This window comes from Andrographis paniculata, unplaced genomic scaffold (assembly GCF_009805555.1).
Source record: "Andrographis paniculata isolate CXL003 unplaced genomic scaffold, ASM980555v1 Contig83END, whole genome shotgun sequence".
NCBI lineage: Eukaryota > Viridiplantae > Streptophyta > Magnoliopsida > Lamiales > Acanthaceae > Andrographis > Andrographis paniculata.
This window is the reverse complement of record NW_026137621.1, coordinates 911,383-925,815: the sequence shown is the minus strand read 5'-3', so window position 1 is coordinate 925,815 and position 14,433 is coordinate 911,383.

Below are 14,433 nucleotides of genomic sequence, written 5' to 3'. Positions count from 1 at the left end.
AAACCAAAAGGAGAACACAATTTCAAAATAAAAACCACACCAAAAATCTCTGATACCACTTGTTACTAAAAATAAAGAATTAGATCGAGATATTATTACGAAATTGACAAAAAGTTTTGAACTAGATTTGGTTTAGGCTCAGCCGCAAACCAACTTAGAAATACAAAATCGACACAGCACACACCAACTAGCTACTAACTAAAGAACACCGGCCCAAAACTCACAAAAAATAAATAAATAAATAACCCCCACAGACCGAAACAAGGCATACACGAACAAAACCACAAGCCAACCAAGTTGAACTACCCCTTGCGGACAAACAACAAAGCAAGGGAGAAAACGTGCCAAGGAAACTCCACAAAAGAATATGAGGAAGGCAGCTATGGAACCGTCGGGAAAAGTTGCCGAAAAAGAGTGTGCGTAAGAGAGAGAAGAGGAAGAAGCTAGAGAGGGTGAATTTAGAGAGAGGATATGAAAATGTATATCTGACAGCCTCCTCTCTCTGACTCAATGTATATACATAGGTCAAAAACCAACGGACAACCTATATTAAACCCCTAGACCGGACGGTTGGCGCTTCATCTTTCAAGGGATGCGGATCCTAACAGTGTCAAGGGTCGTGGACCCGGGTCATGGGTAAAGGTAGGCACAGGTCGTGAGCTTGAGAAGTGGGTCAGGGCCTAGGTATCACTTGGGTTGCATGGTTGTGTTATCTTATATTGGGGTGGACTGGACCAAAAATCCAAATGTTTACATATTTTTTAAGATGTTTCAAATTGTCATTATATTGATCATATAAAATAAAAATTTTAATTTAATAGATTTTGTGAAAAATAAATTCATATTATAATATTCTAACATTATATTTTTTTATAATAAACTACACAAGCTCTGGAGCTTCCATGGCTTCTGGAACCTCTGCCTCCGCAGACTGCTTTTCAACTGGAGCCTCCAAAGCGTTTTGAGTCTCTGCCTCCAAAAGCTCTTGAGCTTTCTTGGATTCTGGAACCTCTGTCTCCACAAACTTCTTTTCGAATGGAGCCTCCACATCATCTGGAGTCTCTGCCCCTGCAGCTTCATTTTCATATGGAGATGAATTTTCCATGATCAAAGTAGCAATAGGCTTCTTTTCAAACCTTCTTTTTGAAAATGACCTCCTTCTGCAATCTGCGATGACATCAACATCCAGTAGAGGCTTGGCCTCCCATTGATTTGGTGTCAGCGGCTGCACTTCAGTTGCCTGTTGATGGAAGGTTGGCGGTTGCCCTCCTTGCCCTTGTGTTTCGATGATCCCCTTCCATTGGAGATTAGCCACGTTCGGACCGTGACATCCCCATGGTGGTGTTGGTGCACTCCACATAGGTTGTGCGCTTAATCGCCCTGGCAGGATCATGCCAAATGCTGGAAATTTGCTTGCCCCTCGTGGAGGCTCAAAACTGCTCTTCAAAACTCCAACGGACAAGGAATTCCAGCCCTCCGTAGCCTGTTGGCTCCAGCGCTCCGCAGGCTGTTGCCAGCCTTTCATAGGTTGTTCGCTCCAGCCATCCGCAGGCTGTTGCTTTCAGGTTCCTACAGGTTGTTGGTTCCAGCCTTCCGCAGTCTCGTGGTTCCAACCCTGTTGGTTCCAGCCTGATCTTGTCTGCCCCAACCCTAAGACCTGAAGCATTGGATGTTCTGCAACAATTCTGTAGCTTTCTTCAGGTGGTACAAATGAACCCCATGTCAACCTCGACATCACTCTTCGAAAAATCCGACTTTGGTCCCACCAGGCATGCCAGTTGTTGGATCCTAAAATTCGAAGGTTCCAAGACCTTTCGTCGATTTGTCGGTGTAGGTTCTAGAAGTACTCCAAAGAGCCTGTCCGTCGTCGGATTTTGGGCGGCTCCTTCGGTGGAGCCTGCACAACTTCGAGCCTAAACAATAGATTTCGATGGATTTAAATTAACATCTACTAAAACTCGGATAAATCTACTGGAAAGCGAATAAAAAAACATGTAATTCGAATTAAAATGCATAAAACAAAACTAAAACATGAAAAGAAAATAGAGAAAAATACGAGTTCATCTTCTTGTGCGTGTGTGAGATGTGTTTTTTCCTAGTTTTAATTCTAAGATGGAATAACTGCCTATTCCCACTAAAATGGGCAGTTCTAATTATTCTTCCACCACTCTCAACCATCTGGTAACCTCCCACTACTACCTCCAACTGCCTGGTAACCTCCTACGACTACCTCCAATTATCTGGTAACCTCCTTCCATCAGTTCCCTGGTAACCTCCTTCCATCAGTTCCCTGGTAACCTCCTTCCATCAGCTCCTAACCACCTAGTAACCTTCTTCCATCTGCTCCCAATCACTTACATTGAGTCTGGACCGGGTTCCACTTGCTCTGAACTTCTTCCATTACCTTTGGACCAGATATGCCGCTTACTCCGACTTGTTTCCATCGTACTCCTAGTCGGTCCACGGGGATGTATCCCAGCAGCCTCGAGTTAAATGGAATCTTCGGGTTTCCTCTTGTTGGATTTTTCCATGGAGCTTTTTGAATGAAGTATGTGTAACACCCCCAGTAGGCTCATACTGGAAATGCTACCGCCACACTGCATCCTGAGCTCGTCACCTCCTACTTCGGGCCCCACAATACAGTGTTAAGGCTAAAATTAACCATAAAAACGCATTATTATATAACAAAATCTGATTTATGAATATTTACAAAACACAATCCTTAACAAGAAGTTTTTCCGGTTAAAAATTTACATATAATACAATAGATGTAAGTTCACTCACTCAGCCCGTCTTTCTATATCCCGAGACGTCCCCTGTCTCGGATGTGCCATGCATACCTGAAAAAAATATTTTTCTTAAAAGCAGTCTAGACTTAAATCCATTTTAAGAACTAACGTGAAGTATGTCATGTTATACCTTTTAAAATAAAGTCTAATTCCCGTCAATCATAAAATACGTGTCATGTTATGTCAATAGTGAAATGATGTAAGAAAGATATTAAACTCCACAAAAATGCACATGCATATATATATACATCCGCCGAAGTGAGCAGCCGAAATAACCTCGGCTCCATAATAGTAGGCTCACTGCATCTGTCTAAGTGAGCAGCTGGAAAATCCTCGGCCCCGCAATAACAATCTCACTAGACCATCATCAATAAAATAGCCGGAAAATCCTCGGCTCAAGGAAGGACTTGATAAACCCATAATAATATAACGGTCATCCGGTCACTCCCATATACCCACCATACGACTCCCACAATCAATACATAGATAGCCGAACATTGTCGCCATTAACCACAAAACGCCCCATAGTCTGTGATAGCGAAGATAGGACCCCCACTGACTAGCCCTATCCCGTGTAATGTCGTAGAATCCGTGCAACCTGGAATCACCCAAGGGAAACCCGGAAACTCTACTCCTCCTCGCGCGCCCTAACGGGATTGCGTTTGGAGTTTGGCATATGATCCTAAACTACCGGTAGACCTCACTAGTGATCAGTCCAATGAGTGGAACAACACCGAACACGAATGATCAGACCAAATATGTCTCAACTACAATGGGTCTAATCCCTGAATGACCGTGCGACTGAGTCACCCAATTGTCCGACTACTATCGTCTACTATCGCCAAAGTGTTACGGTACATCGGGGTCGAGTATTCTAACCCCAGATGATGCCCTCGCCTAGCACTACCGCACACGCCGACTAAACGATAGATCCATAAAACATATCTGATAAACCTTGCAATATGTTTGCAGCATGTCAAATAAGTGAATTTACCGAAAAGAGCTGGTGAAACAGCTCACTTATCCTCCTTTTCATAAATTCACCTACGCGATCAAATACATATATCAAATATCATGAACCGTGAAGTCTCCCACATGCATACGCACACATATATATAAATATATACATGCACTGACAAAATGATTCACATAATATCACATTAACATATTAATCAGAATCGCATGCAACATGCATACCTAATTTCTTAAAATTAGATTTAATTCCTTACTACTTACCTCTTATCAACATTACTTAGCTTTTGCAATCTCACCTGAATCTCCTCCAACGTACACCTGCCCTATTATTTACTCAAATCGGCTGAGCTATATGTTTATTCATATGAGCTACCTACTTATTCAAAAGCTAATTTCTATAATTAGCTCGTTGGGTTTCAAACTTTTATATTTAGCATAATACGATATTCTAGCCATTAAACTCTTATACCTCATAATATTTATATTAGCCGATTATTAAATAAAAATACTTAAATATATGAATAAACAGACTAGTGCAGTACACTGCCGTTTTCAATTTGGTTCGGATCGATACGAAATTCTCAGAATATAATGCTAGGACTATGAATAGGCTATTAACTAAAGAAATTCGTCGATTAGATAGCCAAATAACCAGTTATGAATTTTTGAAGAATTTCTAATTTAATATCTTCAATTTCTAAATTCATATTAAAATTCATAATTAAATTCTACGTATAACAAGGAATACAATACCGAAGTCGGAATCGAAATCGAACGACTAAATCTTTTTCTTTCTTCTTTTCTGTTTCTTCTTCTTTCTTCTTCTCTGCCTTCTTCTCCTACGCGTTCTCCTTCTTCTTCCTTCGTAGGTAAGGTTGTATTTACATTTATAATTATATTATAATAATAATAACAATAATTTTTTATTATTATTATTTTTATATATTATATTATATTATTATTATTGGTAGTAACGTTATTATTATTATCATCCTTATCTTTATATTTTATTATATATACTATATATTTTATATTTATCCTTATCGAATATTTATCTGTTTAACAGTTTTTTTAATCATAATCAAGTTATAAAATAGGAATAAAATTTATTCCGAAATATTAATTTCTTGATCCCAAAATATTATAAAAATATTTATTTTCTATAATAATATTATTTTATACACTCCAAAATCGGGGCATTACAGTATGAAAATGCATAGGCCCTCCAATAATGTTAAGTACAAAATTATTAACCCAGAGCCAACGGAGGTAGTTATCCCATGATCTGTGGAAGATGTTGTTTTCTATCTTGTAGAGGCAACCTTCCTCTGCTTTATGGAAGCATCGCAGTCCAATGGAGATAGTTGTTTTCAACCCAATGGAGACAACACTTTCTGACCTTATGGAAACATTGTTCCGGGATGGAGGCACCATAGTCCAAGGAGTTGCTGCCCTAAGGTCCTTAGAGGCTGTTGCTTTCGGCCCTGTGGAAGCACCACAATCCAATGAAAACTGTTGTCTTCGGCTTTTTGGAGGTAACAGTCTTTGGCTCCAAGGCTTGAAGCTTAATTACTGTTGAGCAACTTTGTAACCAATGAGCTCGGACTCCACTTTTATCTTTGAGTCTCCTTTACATTCAGGTACTTTTGAACCCATGTCCAACACAAACATATACTTTTAAAGTATGCAAAATAACCGTCCTTCGCACCCAAGCGAATCTTGAGTCCAAAAATGTCATATATTGACTACAAATTATCAATTTTCATAAACTTAGTATTTGAATTTGACAAGAGCAAAAAATATATCATAGTCTGCTTGTACAGAGAGACTACCTTTAATATTGCATTTTGATTTACTTTGTGTTTCAGTTCAAAGTATTCATTTGAATTTTTATAATAAATTAAAAAATATTAGTATTTTATTAGTTGGTTGAAGTATATAAGACAGTTTTGATATTATTATTTTAGTATAATAAAAATAAATATTTCTAAGCGAAACAAACAGAAATTGAAAAAAAAAATACTTTAGTTGGAAATATATGCCAAAAAGAATTTTCAAAAAAATAAAATTCTAAACATAAATAAAAATACTTAATGTTGGATACCAAATTTGTTAGAGTATATTTTATATCGCGAAAATATCAAATATTATCGAAAAATAAGATTCAATATCAAAATAATTGAACGAAATAAATTCGATAATAACATTAATTTATCAAAATAAATTCGGCAATCAATAATAATTTATCGAAATAAATTCGATAATCAAGACAATTTTATATTCGATAATCAATTAATTGAAACAAGTTCGATAATCTCAATAATTTTATCAAAATAAATTTGATAATCAATTTATGGAATTAAATTCGAAATGACGTCGAGTCGAGGTATAACCTCCCTCCTTAAAATTGAATATGCCCTGGCAGTGCCTCCGTTTCGTGGCACAATATTCCAAAGATAAAACAACGTTCGTCTCCAAATTAGGTGTCAACCCAATATTTCGGAGCTCTGGCCAACTAAAATGAGGGGACTAGAGCTGTGTCTAGAGGCTTAATATTTAACATATAGTTTCCAAAAATTTGTACCGGACAACTCCTCAAAAAACTCTGCCGGAAAACATTTCCGACGAGGAGAGGTTTAGAGAGAGGAAGATGATTCCCCTTGGTGTTAGTTTTTTCAAATAAGATGCACAACACCTTTTTCATAGGCACTCCCACGGATATAATGGTCGAAGATTAATTGCATACCAATAAATTGCAAATAAATTGCGATTTTGAAACCTACACACGGAGCAACAATTTGCTTATGATGTTGATTTTATAATTAGTACGGTGCTGAAATAATCCGGGCCGACGGATGGAAGATGAAATCAACGATTGAGATTTGAAGAAATGATTAAAATGTAATTCTATATACTCTAATAATTATAGGAATATAAAACTATTATATCATTACTAATTAATATGATTTACATACGGAATAGAAATCATTTTTCTAAATGGAAAGAAATAACAAAATTTATCCACAAAAATTTATACCATTTTTTTTTTATATTGACCATTTTTTTTTTTTTAAATTTCTTCCTAAATCCTCCAATCGGTTAATTATTTTCCATGTGAAGTAGATGAACAATATTTTAGAAGACGTACATCCCAACCCTGCTATTGTATACAACGATAATGTCTCTTCTTCGTCACCAAACACAAGTAAGCTTATATATACATTTTGCCAGCTGGTTGTTCGGAATATACTCCACAGTATATTTTATTGTTTCTAATAGCATATTATTCAATAGTTGACATCATATATTGCTTATATGAAAAATGTCTTATACTTTAAATTGCATACGATTAGTGTTATGCTGAACGTATAATTAGTTAAATAATGTTCACATTTTCGTAGATTTATTTGATTTGAGAGATCTTGAATTTAGCACACCCAATGAGGTGACGAGTTCTATTGTGGATACGCACATAGGGTACGCCGTCAAAATTAAGATGCAAAAAAAATAATAAAAAATGATCCACAGTGCATATAGTACATTGAATATTCTCGCAATAAGGAAAAACATAGGACTGGGAGTGTACTTGATCCAGAAAACACAAAAAAAATAATTCAGAGGATATAAGTACATCCCATAAAGTTGCGAAATTAAGGGCAATACATGAAACAAGAACCGGGTGTATGTCGAAGATAAGGTTGCAATCTAATTGGGAGTCCCGCAAAGAATATGTACAACAAACAGTGCATAACGTAAAATCATATCATCGAGTTGTTGATAGCATATGTGTATACAACCGATAGCTTAATAGCCTATGGGTTAAAATCCAGATAAAATTTGATATCATAATTAATAAGATGTTTTATAATTATGGAAATATTTTTAATTAATGTCAAATCAATTTCTTGCTTTATTTGAACTAATCACTTTAAATAAAACTATTGGTAAAAATATTTTAATTTCAAAAAAAAATTTCATATGTAATAGATATAAAATTTAATTCAACAAATAACATATACAACAAATAGTGTCATCAAGTTGTTGATAATATATATATACATCCGATAGCACAACATCTTATGAGTTAATATTTAGATAATATTTGATACCATAATTAATAAGATTTGATACCATAATTAATGAGATCGTTAATTATGTTAATGTTTGTAATTAATGTCATATCAATTTCTTGACTTAATTAAATTAATTACTGTTGGACCCTGTTGGACCCCAAGTCCAAAAGGGTTTTAATGTCGAAGGTAAGGACTTCCATCAGGCTGCGGAGCTCCCATGGAGCAAGAAGATATGACTTCCATAGACCTTCGGACGACAAGCTCCATCAACTTTGAATTGGCAACCTCATGATACTAATGGAAGACCATGAAGAGTGAGGGTTCCATGTAACTCGAGGCTATTGGGAACACATTCCCGTAGACCGGCTGACAGTATGATGGAAACGAATCATGGTAGGCTGCAGGTCTGATCTAAAGGCAATGGAAGAGATCCAAAGCGAATGAAACTTGATCCAAGAATGATGGAAGATGATCAAGACGAATGGAACCCAGTCCAGGAGCAATGGAAGCCGCTGGGAACTGATGAAAAAAGGTTACTTGGTGGTTAAGAGAGGTATAAAGGAGTGGAAGAATAATTGTAACCACCTCTGTTAGTGGAAGAAGTGGTTATTCTAACCTAGAACTACAATTAGGAAAACGAAACACAACACACACACGCACGACAGAACTAATCGTATCTTTTCATATTTTTCTTCCTTGTTTTATTTTTGTTTATGCAATTTAATTCCGATTATATGTTTTTTGCAATTTATTTACTCATTTTCCGTAGTTAATCGTAGTTTAGTTCAGTAATCGTGTGAAATTCGCATCGCCCGACGACGGATTGGCTCACTGGAGTACTTCCGGAACCCACACCGACAAATCGACGAACATTCCGAATTTCAGGATCCAACAATTGGCACGCCCAGTGGGACGAAGTCGGGACCAATCAGAATCAGGGTGCAAGATTTACTAGAACTGGAATGCCGGTTCATCCCAGTGGAAGCCGCATCCCAGGGCTGAGGAGAGATGAGGAATCATCGTCGACCGAGATGATGGTGATCATGGTGCGCAGAGAAGTGAATCAGTGTATTCAGGCCGGAATCGGAGACATCGCGTATGAAATTTCCAGGCAATTGGCTGATGTGATCCGGCCAACTGTAAGGAATAAAGCGTTTCAGATTCGCGAAGGAGAACGCTAAGCAGCGGCTAGTGGAATCCAGAATTCTAGAATTTCAGGAAACACATATGGAGGACCGAGAGGGATAACTCCATCTGTTGCAAGGATTCCACCTCTCACAGGAAACGTCGGTTCTAACTTGGTTCAGGGAAACACTGGATCGCCTAGTGGACCGACGGGTGGAGCAGGGTTGCAGTTCGGCAATATAACGATTCTCCAACGCCCGCAAGGAAGGCAAGCCAATGGAGGTGGTGGCCCTCATATGGTGGTAGGACAAGATGTCGCAGGAAGCGGCGTCTACGGAGCCCCTCCAGGAACAGCGTTGTCAGGTCAGGTCGCAGGACAACCTGCTTGGAACGCACCTCCACCGCCATGGGCGCAGCAGGCTCCTTATGCCGCTGTCCCTCAAGGAGGAATGGTTGGTCAAGCTTGGGGACCAGGAGGGCAGCCGCTGATTCCTAATCAGCAGGAAGCCCGACCATTAATAGATACAGATATTCTAGTGGAAAGTATCCGAAGAGCTTTCCCGCGAATGAAATTCGAAGAGCGACCGGTGTATCAAAGACCCTACCTAGCTTGGGAAGTGAGATGATGCCGTTGCCCGTTCGAACTAAAACACCGGATTTTTCACTGTTCTCAGGCGAAGATGGGAGATCAACGATAGAGCATATCGGGAAGTTTACAGCTCAGTGCGGAGATTTGGGAGGAAATGATTGGTATCGTTTACAATTATTTTCTTTGTCTCTGACGGGTACGGCATTTTTGTGGTATACATCGTTAGCTCCAGGTACTGTGCAGTCTTGGTCGGATCTGGAGAGGCTTTTTCACGACCGTTTTTATGCGCCACCGGTGGAAACTACAATATCCCATCTGGTAGCTGTAAAACAGGGATATGATGAGCCTAAGGCACAATTTTTGGAGAGATTTCGACAAGCTAAGACTCGGTACACAGTGCAGATACCTGAACAGCAGGCAACCGCGATGGTAGTGGATAATATGCGATCAGATCTTCGAGACCGGTTGGGAGTTCAGGATTTCCAGGATTTTTCGCATTTAAGTGTACTCGCAATGAGGGCAGAAAAGCTTATTCGAGAAAGACGGGATGCTGCTGTAGGTAGGTGGAAAAATGATGGAAAAGCAGGAATAACTTACTGTGCCGATGAGGAAAGTTCAGCCGACGAAGACTGTGGTGAGGAACAAGACGTGCTAGCGGCTGAACTGTTGAAAGGAAAAACTTACTCTTGTTCGGCATTAAAACCTACAAGAGGTAAAGAGGTCGGAGGCATGCAGTATACCTTCGATGTGTCTAAAGTAGAACAGATTTTTGATCATCTCCTGAAGGACAAACAAATCAAACTCCGAGACGGGCAGCGAGTGCCGTTACCAGAGGAATTGAAAGGGAAAGTTTATTGCAAGTGGCATGGGAGTTATACACATGCTACCGCCAATTGTACGTACCTACGAAACGCAATTCAGAAGGCTTTAGACGAAGGTAGACTGAAGCTAGCAAAAAAGAGTATGTAGGTGGATGCGAATCTGTTTCCTGCACCATCCATCAATACCATGTCTACAAAAGGTCTCAAGGGACAGAACAAAGGAAAGCAACCGGTTCGGCAATCGGTTCATGAACGACTCAGGCCCAGGATTCCACAACGGGGTTCAGTGTTCAATAGGTTGTCTGTAAGAAAGACGCCTAATGGAAATGTTGGAAATAAGGAGCCTAAGGTCGTAGAAAGGAGCCCTAATCTGAAAGTGACAATTCCGAATGCCCAGGAAGTTCGGGAGCGTTATGCTATGATAAATAAAGCCACAGCTCCAGGCTCCACTATTAAGCCGAATGCTACGGTGGCTGAAGTGAAAGTTGCTAGTGGGAAATGAGTCCGGAACATTACATCTGCCGATCAGATTACTATTACTCCAAGAAAGACACGGAAACCTCCGTCAGCCGTAGATTCGGAGAAATAGACTGTTAATGTGCCGGAGACAAATGTCAGGAGGGCAATGGGTGACCTGACACGTTCCCAGAAAAGAAGAGCACAAAGGAGACGGCTACAAGGCTAAGTTGGAAGCTGAAGGTGTTCAACCAAACCAGAAAAGCGCAGGGTCTAAAGGCTAGAGAATTGAATCGGAAATTCAGCAAGCAACAAGTCAAGGCGAAAAAGCCTCGGAAACCCGTGAGCAGAAGGAGAGACCTCAGGAAAACCAAGAGTTACAACCTCGCCTAATTTTCTCTACTCCAAAAACCGGACCAACTCCAAACTTGCAACGCCGATGGGTGCCGAAAACTACACAATCGAAGGAGTGTAATGCTGAAGGTGGTCAGCTATCGGTTGTGGGGTATTGCCATCTGAATTCAAAGCTCCAGAAGGGGAGCAGAATTATGAGGGAGTGATTGTAGATGAAGAACCAGTGGCAGCATGGAACGAGGTAGTGACAACGGTCACGTTTGATCGGATTGGATCCGGGCAAAATAAACACGTAAAACCCTTATACGTACGAGCTTTAATGGAAGGACGACCAGTAGGCAGGGTACTGATAGACGGCGGCGCATTTGCCAATGTAATGCCATTTCAGACGTTCAGAAAGTTAGGGAAGACAAGGGATGATTTAATACCAACTTCGGTGCGAGCTACGGATTTCATGGGAAACTCGTATAAACCGGCAAGAATCGCTAATGTGGAGGTACAAGTATGCACTAAGAAGTTGTCTTCAGCGTTCGTAATAATAGACAGTTGTCTTTCGTACGCGGCATTATTCGGGCAAGATTCGATTCACACTTGCGAGTGTGTACCGTCAACTTTGCACCAGAAGTTGCTGTTCTGGGATGGCGATGAGGTTCAAGAAGTGGAGGCGGAGAAATACCCATTCCCAGCGGAAGTTACAGCTGTAGATGCAACTTTCTACTATTCGAAGATAATCCTGTTGTCTGAAGTAATCGCCTCCATGCCTAACGAGGGAAATTATGAATGCGTGTTTAGCGATAATCAATTCAGAATTCAAGCGAGGGCTGATCCACGGCCTATGAATGAAGAAGATTATGATGAATTTCGAATGCGCCGAAACTCAATTTGAGCCGCCCGGAGCAGGCTCTGTTACGAATATAGAGCCGTCCAGAGTAGGTTCCACAAAAGGCGATGAGCGGTTTGAAATAGGGTCTGTAGCGAGTTCGGAGCCGTCTAGAGCTGGCCCCTTGGGAAACCCTGGGCCGCCGGAAACAGGCTTTGTTACGCAACATCCAGAGCCGACCGGAGCAAACCCCGAGGAAGACGCAGAACAGCTTAGAGGAAAATGCACCGACGGTCCGGATCTGTCCAAGGAAAGTACTGGTGAAGTGGAAAGCATAAGGCCTATCCAGCGTTCCAGGCCCAGGATCCACTGGAAGATGTTGACCTGAGTACCGATGAATCTCCGCGAATCACCAAAGTTAGTGCGCTGTTGAAGTCAGAAGATCGAGCTGCTTTGGTGACACTTATAAAGGAGTACCGGGACTGTTTCGCTTGGAATTACGATGAAATGTCAGGCTTGGCTCGAGAACTAGTGGAACATCGGCTACCCATAAAAGCCGGATATAAACCTCACAAGCAGCCTCCGCGAAGGTTCAATCCAGATGTATACCCGAAGATCAAGGAAGAGATCCAACGGCTTTTGGGAGCAGGATTCATTCGGACTTGTCGTTACCCGGAATGGGTAGCCAATGTCATTCCCGTACTCAAGAAAAACGGAAAATTATGGGTATGTGTCGATTATCGCAATCTGAATCTGGCAACACCCGAAGACGAGTACGTCATGCCTGTTGCCGATATGTTAGTAGATGCAGCCGCCATGAACGGGAGTTTGTCGTTTATGGATGGGTATTCCAGCTATAATCAGATTTTTATAGCCGAGGAGGATGTTGCAAAGACGGCATTCCGATGCCCAGGAGCCCTTGGAGTGTACGAACGGGTGGTGATGCCGTTTGGGTTGAAGAATGCTGGAGCGACTTACCAGCGAGCAATGAACACCATATTCCGCGATTTAATTGGGCAGTCGGTGGAAGTTTACATCAACGACATAGTGGTGAAATCCAAGAGTTTTCTGGAGCACATGGTGGATCTCGAACAAGCCTTCCGAAGAATGAGGCACTATAACTTGAAGATGAATCCAGCGAAGTGCGCGTTCGGAGTGGCCTCCGGAAACTTTTAGGGTTTCATGGTGCATAATAAGGGCATTGAGGTGGATAGTAATAAAACGAAAGCTATCATCAACGCCCGACCCCTTGAGAATCTGAAACAACTTCAAGGATTCCTTGGGCAGGTCAATTTTCTACAGAGATTTGTCTCGAACGCTGCAGGCAAGCTTAAAGCTTTTTCTACACTGCTCAAGTTGCAGAAAACAGAAGAGTTCGTGTGGGAGCCACTACACCAGCAGGCTTTCGAAACCATTAAAGGAGCTATGGCCAATCCACCAGTGTTGATGCCGCCGCAAGCAGGCAAACCTCTGCGCTTGTATGTTTCCGCCACTGAGAATACGGTTGGTTGCTTACTGGCGCAGGAAGCTCCCGATAGAACCGAACGTGCCAATTTTTACCTCAGTAAGGTAATGAATGATGCGGAGACAAGGTACACCCCTATGGAAAAATTATGTCTCGCATTATTTTACGCTTGTACGAAACTTGAATACTATTTAGCCCCGAGAGAAACAGAAGTGGTATGTCACATCGATATTTTGAGATATCTTTTAGGCAGGCCAGCTTTAAGGGGAAGACAAGCAAAATGGGCCGTAAAGCTAGCCACGTTCGATCTACGATATGTACCGATCAAAGCTGTTAAGGGACAGGTTGTTGCTAACTTTCTAGCAGATCATCCGAGTCCGGTGGCTGACCAAGCAGCTAATCGCGTGGAAGCTGTTATTAGTCCGATGCCCTGGATCTTGAAGTTCGACGGGTCCAGCACGCAGACTAATACTGGGGCTGGGGTATTCATTGAGAGTACCTGGGGACAAAAGTGTACTGTTGCCAGGTAATTAACACCCGGATTCACTAACAAGCAAGCAGAATACGAAGCCTTATTAGTTGGATTGAGAATCATACATAAAAAGGGGGCTAAGGCGATCAGAGTTCAAGGCGACTCACAACTAATTTTGAAGCAGATTACTGGAGAGTTCCAATGCAAAGATGAGAGGATGAGAAATCTTCGAATGGAAGCAGTTAGGATGTTGCAAACTTTCGACGACGCGGTGGTGGAATTCGTACCTCGAGCCGAAAACAGAATAGCTAATGATTTGGCTCAAGAAGCATCTGGGTACAAGTCATCAGCCGCAGGAAACTTCAAATCAGGTCGAGTACATCTGTACGCAGTGGATGCGGAAGACTAGCGTATGGAGCTGAGGAAATATTTGGAACAACCAACCGGTGAAACTCCGGAAAAGCTGCGGAAAGAGGCTCTGAAGTATACTCTGA